The sequence below is a fragment of the Sus scrofa genome, chromosome 14 (genome assembly GCF_054392235.1).
Source record: "Sus scrofa isolate SSC_HxYL_T2T_F1_AM1 chromosome 14, Sscrofa_HxYL_maternal_Yorkshire_Landrace_v2.0, whole genome shotgun sequence".
Lineage (NCBI taxonomy): Eukaryota > Metazoa > Chordata > Mammalia > Artiodactyla > Suidae > Sus > Sus scrofa.
The window spans coordinates 123,831,147-123,842,769 of NC_139396.1; positions in this window are offsets into that span (position 1 = coordinate 123,831,147).

Sequence of the window (11,623 nt, forward strand, 5' to 3'; positions counted from 1 at the left end):
TCCCATTGGCTCATCATTTCATATACCATGGTGTACATATGCCAATCCCAAACCCTCAATCCATCCATCCCCCTACCACCTGTCCACTTTGGTAACCATAAATTTGTTTTTGAAGTCTGTGAGTCTGTTTTTGTTTTGTCTTTTGTCTTTTTAGGGTGGTGGCATATGGAGGTTCTCAGGCTAGGGGTCCAATCAGAGCTATAGCTGCCGGTCTATGCCACAGCCACAGCAACATCAGATCCTAGCCGCATCTGCGACCCACACCACAGCTCACAGCAATGAAGGATCCTTAACCCACTGAGCGAGGCCAGGGATCAAACACATGGTTCCTAGTCAGATTTTTCCGTTGCTCCACGATGGAAACTCCCTGTTTTTGTTTTATAAATAAGTTCATTTGTATCCAGTTTTTAAGATTCCACATATAAATGATATCATATAATGTTTGTCTATAGCTGACTGACTTTGCTTAGTATGTTAATCTCTAATTCCATTCATGTAACTGGCATTATTTCACTCTTTTTATGACTAAGTAGTATTCCATCGTATACATGTACCACATCTTCTTTATCCATTCCTCTGTCAATGGACATTTATCCATTGCTCTGTCTTGGTTATTATAAATAGTGCTACAATAAATATTACAGTGCATATATATATATATATAAATTATGGTTTTCTCCAGATATATGCCTAGGAGTGAGATTGCTGGATCATAGATCAGTTCTATTTTTAGTTTTTTGAGGAACCTCCATACTGTTGTCCATAGTGGCTGCACTAACTTACATTCCTACCAACCGTGTAGAAGGGGTCCCTTTTCTCTGCACTTCCTCCAGCATTTATTGTTTGTAGACTTTTTGATCATGGCCATTCTAAGGTATGAGGTGATACCTCAGTGCAGTTTTGATTTCTCTTATAATTAGTGATGTCGAGCATTTTTTCATGTGTTTTTTGGGCCATCTCTATCTTCTTTGGAGAAGTGTTTATTTAGATCTTCTGCCCATTTTTTGATTGTTTTTTTTTTTTCTGATATTGATCTGCATGAGTTGTTTGTATGTTTTGGAGATTAATCCCTTGTTGGTTACTTAATTTGCAAATATTTTCTCCTACTCTGTGGGTTGTCTTTTTATTTCGTTTAAGGTTTCCTTTGCTGTGCAACAGCTTTTAAGTTTAATTAGGTGCCATTTGTTTATTTTTGTTTTAATTTTCATTACTTTAGGAAGTGGATCCAAAAAGACATAGCTGCATTTTATCTCAAAGGGTGTCTGCTTATCCTACGTGTTCTATATTCCCTAAGATTCTGGTGTCCAGATTATTATTATTATTATTTTTTGTCTTTTTGCCTTTTCTAGGGCTGCTCCCCTGGCATATGGAGATTCCCAGGCTAGGGGTCTAATTGGAGCTGTAGCCACCAGCCTATGCCAGAGCCACAGCAACTCGGGATCTGAGCCACGTCTGCAGCCTACACCACAGCTCACAGCAATGCCGGATCCTTAACCCACTGAGCAAGGCCAGGGATCGAACCCTCAACCTCATGGTTCCTAATTGGATTCGTTAACCACTGCGCCACGATGGGAACTCCAAGCTTTCAATTCTTAACAATGTCACAAAAATTCCCATGGCCATTACCTTTAAACACTATGACTACTATAAAAGAGAAGTTGTTGAAGTTCCTGCTGTGGCATCTCTGCAGGGATCAATGGTGTCTCTGCAGCACCAAGAACGCAGGTTTGATCCCTGGCCCAGCACAGTGGGTTAAAGGATCCGGCATTGCCACTGCTGTGGGTGTAGGTCACAACTGTGGCTCAGATCTGATCGCTGGCCTGGGAACTCCACATGCCATGGGGCAGCCAAAAAAGAAAAAAATTAAAAAGAAGTTGCCCCAAACCTGGTGTAGGAAGAAATATTTGTATATGATGTAATTTGCAGTCTCCTTTCTGGGAAGAAATGAACATTCCCAATAAAATGTGGGCAATTTTCTGGTAAACATTAGTAGAACAAAATCTTGTTCTGGGAACCCCGTCACCTACTCACCCTGCTGACTGGCATTCAACAATCCAGTGTCTTTAACAAGCATTCTTTTCTTTTTGTACTTCCCTTTAACGGTTTCCCATAAAGAATGAATTTTTGATTGTCTTACTTTTGCCCTTGCAGCAAGATTGTAATAAACCTCAGCAGTGCCCATAACTAACTAGCCTGAAGAGTTTCCATGAACACTCCAGACTCGCATCTTTGCTATGGAATCCAGCTTTATTACAAATCCAGTGGATGAAGATCCCCTCAACTCTATTGCTTACCAACCCCTTTCCTGCTTCTCCATGATCTCTTCTACCCCACAATGATTCCTGTTCGTAGCTGATCTGGACCAGAGACACCAAGAGGACTCAGTCTTTGCTTCTATTGGAGCCTTATTTTGGAGCTTCTTTTTCCTTAAATGATTATGAGCCACACCTCAAATGCTAAGTGCAGTTTTTCAGGAAAGATGTCATGGGTGGGGCTGGGGATGGCTCATAAGGATAAGCTTACCTGCCCAAGATCCTAGCCTGGAAAGAGGAGAGATAAAATCCCAGTTAATCTATAAGATCAACTGACTGATCTGGTTGTCAGTAGATACCTTTCCACCAAATCTTGAATATGAGAGAGCAGCCTCTTTTGGAGCTTAAATGAGACATGCTCAGGATAAATGAAAGGAGATAACTACTTCCTCCAAAGGACAGTAAGGGGAGAGAAATATTAAGAGATTAAAAATGTTTTGTTATATTTGCAGATAAAAGAGCCACGATTAAATTACCCTGAAATGCTTGGAAAGTGCTGTTCCTGTTAAGATTGTAATCAGGGGCAAATAACTTTTCAAATATATTGTTGAAGATGTTGTTGGGCTAAATGGACCATTGATACAACCCAGAAAAGGTATCATTTCTTGTTTTTGTTTTGGCTAGGGGAGGGTTGTTTTTATCATTTTGATAAAAATTATAGAGAAAGTCATGTTACTTATTTAGCATCCTGCTAAATTTCCCTGTGACAAAGGAAGCAGGGCAGCTGGCCATGAAGAAGGCTCAAATAGCATTATATTTCATTCCCTAAGGTCTTCATCATCAAGAAGGTTGAAGAGTAGGAGTTTGCATTGTGACGCAGCAGAAATGAATCTGACTAGTATCCATGAGGATGTGGGTTTGATCCCTGGCTTTGCTCAGTGGGTCGGGAATCTGGCATTGCCATGAGCTGTGGTGTAGGTCACAGATGCGCCTCAGATCCTGTGTTGCTGTGGCTGTGGAGTAGGCTGGCAGCTGTAGCTCTGATTTGCCCCCCCCACCCCCAAAAAAAGGAAGGTTGAAGAGTACAGAGGCTCTGAGTTCAGACTTGGGAGTCTGAATCCCCCCCACCCAGCTCTGCCATGTGCCAGACTTCCAGACTTAAATTTTTCAGCAATTCAATCTCAGTCTGTTTCCTCTTAAAGAAAATGAGAACACCTTCTTCACAGTATCTGAAGTTATCTACTCCTATTTTATTTTTATCATTTCCTCCTTTTTTTTTTTTGGCAATAATTTCCCTACTATAGAGAAAAACCTATCCTGAACTTTGATCCAAAAAGTTTAAATAAGACTGATTTCATAGAACAATGTCAAAGGGTCAGCTGGTGACCCAGACCTGGTAGTAAGAGAACTTTTACCACAGTGATTGATTTGGTGATGGACATGTGACCAGAACAAGGACAATCAGAATCAGTTCTGGAACTTTTGCCGAGGTTGTTGGGAAAATACCTCGAGGGCTGTGAATTAGTCAGCTGGCTGCCATGATAAAATAGTATAAACTCAATGGCTTAAACAACAGAGATTTCTTTCTCTCAGTTCTGGAGACTGAGACTTCCAAGATCAAGATGCCAGTACAGTTGGTTTCTGGTGAAGATTCTTCCAGGCTTATAGGTGGCTGCCCCCTCACTGGGTTCCCACATAGTGGAGAGCACAATCTCTCCGGCATCTCCTCTTATAAAGACACCAATCCCAACAGATTAGGTCTCCGACCTCACAACCTCATTTAACCTTAACCACCTCCTCAGGGCTCTATCTCTAGAATAATCACATTGGAGGCTGGAGCTCCAACATATGAATTTAGTTGGGAGAGACACAAACTTCATTGATGGGATGTAAATATGGAGCTAATTGCATTCATCTCATAATGCCATAGTGAGAGCCTGGGAATAAAGCTATTTAGAAGGAAGTAGAACCAAAAGAAAAAAGTGTCCTGATGACATTGCTGGATCCAGTCGTATGTTTAGCCATCTATGTTCCAAGATCTCCAGGTACAGAAGGTTATGATTTTCTTTTCCTTAAAATGTTTTGAGCTGGATTTTTGCTGTTTGTAACCCTATGACTCTTGACTAATACTGGGTTATTGGAAAGATACAATGAGATTGCACCTATGAAATATTTAACACAGCTCCTAGAGAAGAATAAGGACTCAATAAATATTAGCTGCTATGATTATTATGTGATTGTATCAGCGACAGAGGCAAATGATTCTGGATTTTCTGAGACATCTAATGGAAATGTGAGACAACTTAATCATCTGAAAAAAGTTGGGAGGGTAATTTAGAAAACTTCTAAGTTCTGTCAAAACTCATTTTTGAAGGGCAGAGGGTGCTTGGACAGATTGCTCTCAGCAAAAAAGGAAACAGCTTCAGCAGTACACAATTCATAACTTTTAGACAATATGATTTGTCTTTCCAATGAGTTGAAGAAAACGCCAGCAGAGATATTTTTAAATGGAGAGCTGCAGTTATAGAAGGTGAATACTTTTGGTCTTCAGCAAAATATGAGTAGAAGGGAGAAGAAGAGAAATAGAAAAACAATGTTTCAACAAGCCATTTAGCTCTTTGAACAAATCTAGAACAAAACTAGTGGTCTTATGTTTGATTTTCCTGCTTGGTGAGATGTTACACTGATGAAAAATAGAATAACTCACGACATCAGTTCTGCCATGTTTATGATTAACTTTCATGAACATCACTGGATTTACTTTGATGGGAGAAAATTTGCTTATGGAGACATTTTCTATCCAGATTGTTTGAGAAACTATTTATATTCTATTTAAAATTTTGATTTTGAGCATTACAAGTTTAAATTGATTTCTCTCATACAGCAGAAATTTTTTAAAAGGGGTTCTGGTATTTTTATTATCTATAGCTTAAGACAACTCTGCAATGCTTTGAGGTATTAACAAGATTGCAGTCATCACCAAGTGAGGAAACCTTAGCAAAATATGTGTGTGTGTGTGTGTTAAGAAGGAACAAGAAAATTTTAAAGCAATGAACATGTATAATGATGTGTAGGAGTGGAGAACCTGCAATGATAATTTTTATAAGTGACTCATCCCAAAAACTCTCTAAGTGTAGAAGACCCAGGGCTTTAGAAGAGGCTCTAATTTTCCTAACATCAAAAATAACAAATGAAATATAAATTCTCAAACTTTTGTCATTTCAAGGAATGAGAAAACATAAAAAAATCTCTGGATGATACAGGGATGTATTTATTCTGTATTTCCATTTTAATATTATTGATATAAAGCCAACATTGCTGTTTCATAGTAAGTACCATGTTTGATATGACAAGGATTTTTAGCCATGTGATCTGGATTTATTTTTGGTGTTGCCATTGGCAAGGGCACACTCTTACATTTGGGAGCATCTTGAGTTTAAAAAGCCAATGTGGAATTGGTTTGCTGACATCAAGATGCCTAATTTCTTGAGAGCAGAGCTAGAATGGCCCAGATGAAGTATTCTCATGTCCTTCTCAAAACTTTCAAAACTGTAGGTATACAATTTTACTTTGTATGTAGTCTGCTGGTAGGAAAGAAGTTAAAGTTTGCTTTAAAATTCAGAATCATGTGCTGAATGTTCAAACTTTAGTGTACAGTAATTGCCAAATGGGTGCTTCCTACGTTTATCTACCTATAGTGTGGTGATATTTAAAAAAGAAAGAAAGAAAGAAAGAAAAAAGTCTACTAAAAGTGGTGGCAAGGGTAGTTCATTCATTGTCTTCCATCACTGGACGAGGCTTTTTACAACCCAAGCATGTTAAGATAGAAGACATAGAATGATGTGGAAGACAAGCACCATCCTTACCCTAATGGAGCTTCTCGTTTAGTGGGGGAAAGAGGCCAAAGATACAGCCTAGAGAATAGAACAGGGACCCAAGTCAGTGACATGACATGGACTGGTGGAACCTGTGATAAACCATCAAGAGGGTGTACTCACTAAAGTTCTTCTATTTTTTTTGTTGCTGTTGTTTTGTTTTTGTTTTGTCTTTTGTCTTTTAGGGCTGTGCCCACAGCATATGGAGGTTCCCAGGCTAGGGGTTCAATTGGAGCTGGAGCCACTCGCTTACACCACAGCCACAGCAATGCTGAATCTGAGCCTCATCTGCAACCTGTAACACAGCTCACAGCAACGCTGGATCCTTAACCCACTGAACAAGGCCAGAGATCAAACCCACATCCTCATGAATGCTAGTTGGGTTTGCTAACTTCTGAGCCACAACGGGAACTCCTAAAATTCTTCAAGTTTAATGAAAAAGAAGATGCCATATGGGCCATGGAATGCATCCCTCTGAAAGCGCTTTCAACCTACCTACCATTTGAAACTTCTACATTAAAGGAAAATTGCACAAATAATTACGTAGGTGGAAGGACTATCAAGAACAGTGTAAGATGACATGAGGAAGTAGCTCCTTATAATCCTGGGGAAAGTTCCAATTTATCAGTGACCTGAAAGATTAGGAGGGGTTAGTTAGGCAGGTTAGTAGAGAAAGTTTACTCTGAATGAAACAGTAGCCCAGATTGTGTGATGGAAAAGTAGCGGGGGGGGGGGGTGCTGAAATTTTAAGGACCCATGTGAGATTGAACAGACCATCTTGAGAAATTAGAATTGTCCTGAAACCAATGGGAATTCACTAAAGGATTGTTAAACAATGGTTGGAGTGTGTAGAACTGAGTGGAGAGGGAGGTTAAGACCGGATGTGGCAGGAAGAGTTAGGATGCTATTGCAGTATTTCAGATGAGTTGGGCTTAGACCAAGTGGTTAATGGTTGAAATGGAAAGACATTCCATCATTTGAGATTAGGAATAGCTGTGAAAACTGTGTTATGGTCCCTTGCGCAGATAAGATGCTTACTTCTTATATAATTGATGTCTGCACATAGGGGCCTAGAATTAGACTGGTGGCTTCACGATCCCTGGGAACCAGATCCTTCCATTCCTGTATCCTCTACCTCCTGGCCCAGGATGGCTGCTTGACTTCCAGCCATGTTTTTTATTACAGTCAACATGAAGAGAAGAAAAGTGTATGTCCACTCCTTTTAAGGGCATTTGTAGCTTGGGGTTAGTAGATGCAAACTATTGCCTTTGGAATGGATAAGCAATGAGATTCTGCTGTATAGCACAGGAAACCATATCTAGTCACTTGTGATGGAACATGATGGAGGATAATGTGAAAAAAAGAATCTATATAAGATGTATGACTGGGTCACTTTGCTGTATTGCAGAAATTAACAGAACATTATAAGTCAACTATAATATTTTTTTTAAAATAAGGGCATTTATAGAAATTTCACATAACACTTTAGTTACCCACCACTAGATGGAACTTAGTCACCTGGCCCATGTGGTTGCAATGAGTGTTGGGAAATAAAATGATTATTCTAGGACTACAGGTCTAGTTGAACACCTGGGGTTTTATGATTAAGGACAAAGGGAGAATGAACAATGGAGACAACTAGCATCTTCTGCCACAGAAGTAGATAAAGCTGGGATCGGTTTGGGAGGTAAAATTAGCAGGATTTATTTAATGTGGGAAAGGTGAGGAAAAAGAGAAGGAAGAAAACTGATTTCCACTTTTCCAATACAATCGATGGGATAAGCAGTAGTACCTTTTTTGAATATAAAGAAATGGAAGTATGGGCAGGTCTGAGGCAAAGAACTAGAATTTATTAGCTGCTAGGAGATGGTTTACTCTCTCCTCAACTTTATAGAGAAGCAATATTTCAGTTGTTGTTATCGTACCCTCTCAGATAGGCTTTATGACCATTTCGGTGTGTGGGCGTCAGAGTGTACATGCAACACATGTTTCTATTTTTATGAAATAGTAGTGTTCAGTCACACCATTATATACCTTGAATTTTTCACTTAATATATCTTGGGAATATTTCCAAATACATGTATGAAGAAGTGCCTTACTGGTTTTTAACCATCACAGAATATTACATTGTATAGCTAGCTGTGTCATAATTTAACCAGTCCCTAAGTTGTTTTTAGTGTTTCCTATTATGAAAAATACTAAAATGCTAGAATGCATGTCCTCTTACATATGTCATTACCACATGATTGAATATAATTGTGGGATAAATTCCTTTAAGCAAAATTGTTGGGTTCAAAGGCACACACATTTGAAATTTTGATTTGCCTGTTTCACTTCATGGAAGTTTTAGCAATTGACTCTCCCACCAGCAATACATCTGAAGGCCTGTTTTCCTATACTCTTGCCATCTCAATGTGTTAAACTTTCTGATCTTTGCCAGGCATATAGCTTAATGTTCATACTTAGATTTGGTTTAAATTTGCCTTTTTCTTACTATGAGTGATATCAAACATGTCAGATGTTTAAAAATCAGTTCTATTTCACTTTTAAATATGACTTCAAATTTGCTATTGTAGTGTTAATCCTTACACTACCAATTTGAAGGAACTGGTGACGTGATAAACAGATTATTTGTTATGTTTTGCAAATGTTTTCCTTTTATTGTTTATTTCTTCCTCACAGTAAATTCTTTTTGTAAATTAAATTATTTTTAATTGAGATATAATTGACATATAACATGCTAGTTTCAACTGTACAGCATAATGGTTTAATATGTGTGTACATTGTAAAATGGTCATTACAATAAGTCTGGTTATGATCCCTCACCACACATAATTATAAATTTTTTTTTCTTGTGATATAACTTAAGATCTACTACCTTGGAGTTGCCATTGTGGCTCAGTGATAACAAACCCTATTAGTATCCATGAGGACTCGAGTTCAGTCTCTGGCCCCGCCCAGTGGGATAAGGATCCAGCCTTGCTGTGAGCTGTGGTGTAGGTTGCAGACGTGTCTTGGATTTGGTGTGGCTGTGGCTGGCAGATCCAACTCGGATTGGACCCCTACCCTGGGAATTTCCATATGCCGTGGGTGCAGCCCTAAAACAAACAAACCCCCCCCCAAAAGCTATGATCTTAGCCACTTTGATATAGACAATACAGTGTTACTTAACTATAGTCACCATGCTATACATTACATCTTCCAGGAGTTATTTTAAAGTTGGAAATTTGAAACTTTTGACTCCTTTCACCTGTTTCACCCACCTATTCCTGCCCCTTTCAAACCACCAATCTGTTCTCTGTATCTATGAGTTCTTTATTTTTAAGATTTCACAACATGAGATCACACTATTTGTTTTTCTCTGATTTACTTCATTTAATTTCTATCCCTTCAATTTCTATCCCGTATTTTTGAAAATGGTATTATTACTTTTTATGGCTGAATATAATTCTATTTTATTATTATGAATGGCTTCTTACTATATAGATTCCACATGGGTAGTTTTTGGTGTTTTTTTTCGTATTTTTAAAATTATAAATGATCTACAATGTTCTGTCAATTTCTGCTCAATATGTGTACTTTGGTACTTTTAACCTTATTTTCTTTTGCGTACATAATTTTACAAAATGTGTTCATACCATGCATATTATTTAGTTATCTGCTTTTAATCCCACTTAATAATGGACATTTTACTCTGTCATTCACTACTTTTTTTTTTTTTTTGTCTTTTTGCCATTTCTTGGGCCGCTCCCGTGGCATATGGAGGTTCCCAGACTAGGGGTCTAATCGGAGCTGTAGCCACCGGCCTATGCCAGAGCCACAGCAACGCGAGATCCGAGCCGTGTCTGCGACCTACACCACAGCTCACGGCAATGCCGGATCCTTAACCCACTGAGCAAGGGCAGGGATCAAACCCGCAACCTCATGGTTCCTAGTCGGATTCGTTAACCACTGCGCCACGATGGGAACTCCATCTGTCATTCACTATTTGAAAAATCATTTATAATGGTTTCATGTATAATTTTGTCACTTGGAGGTATAGTAATTTAACCTATCCTCTTACTGTTGTTTACGCTATTTCCATCTTTAAAAATATCTAGCTACATATTCATGGTAATTTTGTTAGGGTAAAGTCTCACTATAAAATTTGTAGGTCAGTAGTGCAAAAGTCTCTCCTGGGCTTCAAGGCCTCACCAGCTCCACCATACTCCCCAGTCCTAGGAGCTGGGGCTCCAAAGCAGGGTCTTAAAGATGTGGGGATGAGGCCGGAGGGCAAGTAACAGACATTCAGTGGCTCTGCTGCTCCTGCCTGAGGATGTTACCAAACCTCCAACCAGAAAGCCAGGCATGATTTGATCTTCTATCAAAACATTCAAATATTGCAGGAGAACTGGCTCTTTATTTGGGTATCCACTTTGCAAATTATTTAACATGGCCTCTTTTTTTTTTTTTTTTTTTTTTCCCACTCTCCATTTTCCTGCTAGTGTTAACAGTCTTTCAGCTCAGAGGATACTAAAAGGGAGTGTGATTTATCTAGAAAAGGAATGGACAACCCCCCAAAATACAGTGACATTTGGGACTTCATAGTCCCATTTGGGGGAAGCCTTAGGAAGTTTTGGTTGTACCAACATAGCTGCATCATGGTAGGAACCTAGATTTTGCTATGGAAGTTAAATATGGCTAAAAGAGGTGAGTAGGATGCCAACTTGATAAGGGGAGGACAGTGCTGGTTTTGTATGGTGTCAACTGGCTTAAGCTGGACTACATCTCCTTTACGTTTCCCTGGTGGGGTTGATACTGAACCAAGTTCACTCTGCTTGCTGCCCCATAGGCCAATAAATTCAGAGACAAGTCGCTGGGCAAGGAATAAGGACTTTAACGGGAAAGCTAGCAGACTGAGAAGATGGCGGACTACTGTCTCAAAAGGAGACTTCGGACTCCTTTTATACAGAGCAAAGGGAGGGGGAGGGACCAACGGTCACTCACTAACGGTCACTTGCTTGGAGGAAGGACCCACTGCCATACTGACCAGTGCTGAGCCGGAACACTGAAGTTTGCTCACTAATGGTGGCTCGTTTACAGAATTGGTAAAATGGATACTTGGGTGAGATTCAGGAGGTGGGATTAAAGCAGCCCCATGAATCCCCATAGGCGGTGGTTCCATGCAGTGAAGGCAGAAGCCAGTGGCTTCTAGCTTGCTCCTGTTCTCCTCTGTTTTGCCTCCAGCCTTTTCCTGCCTATCTGCCCTGTGGGCCAACAGCAGCCCAAGCAATAGCTTTCCTGACTTCACCAGCTCTCATCTGTGTCTGTTCTTACAGATAGCAATGCTACTGCTCAGATTTTCCTGCCAGTTCTGTGTTCCCTCACATGACTACTTTGGGAGGGCTCAACACTGGCTTTTCTCTGCTCTTCTACCTCCTCAGTCTGAACTTTGCTTCCTCATCTCCTCCCATCATTGCATTAGATTTAATTCTGTAAGTTATTAGACCATAAACT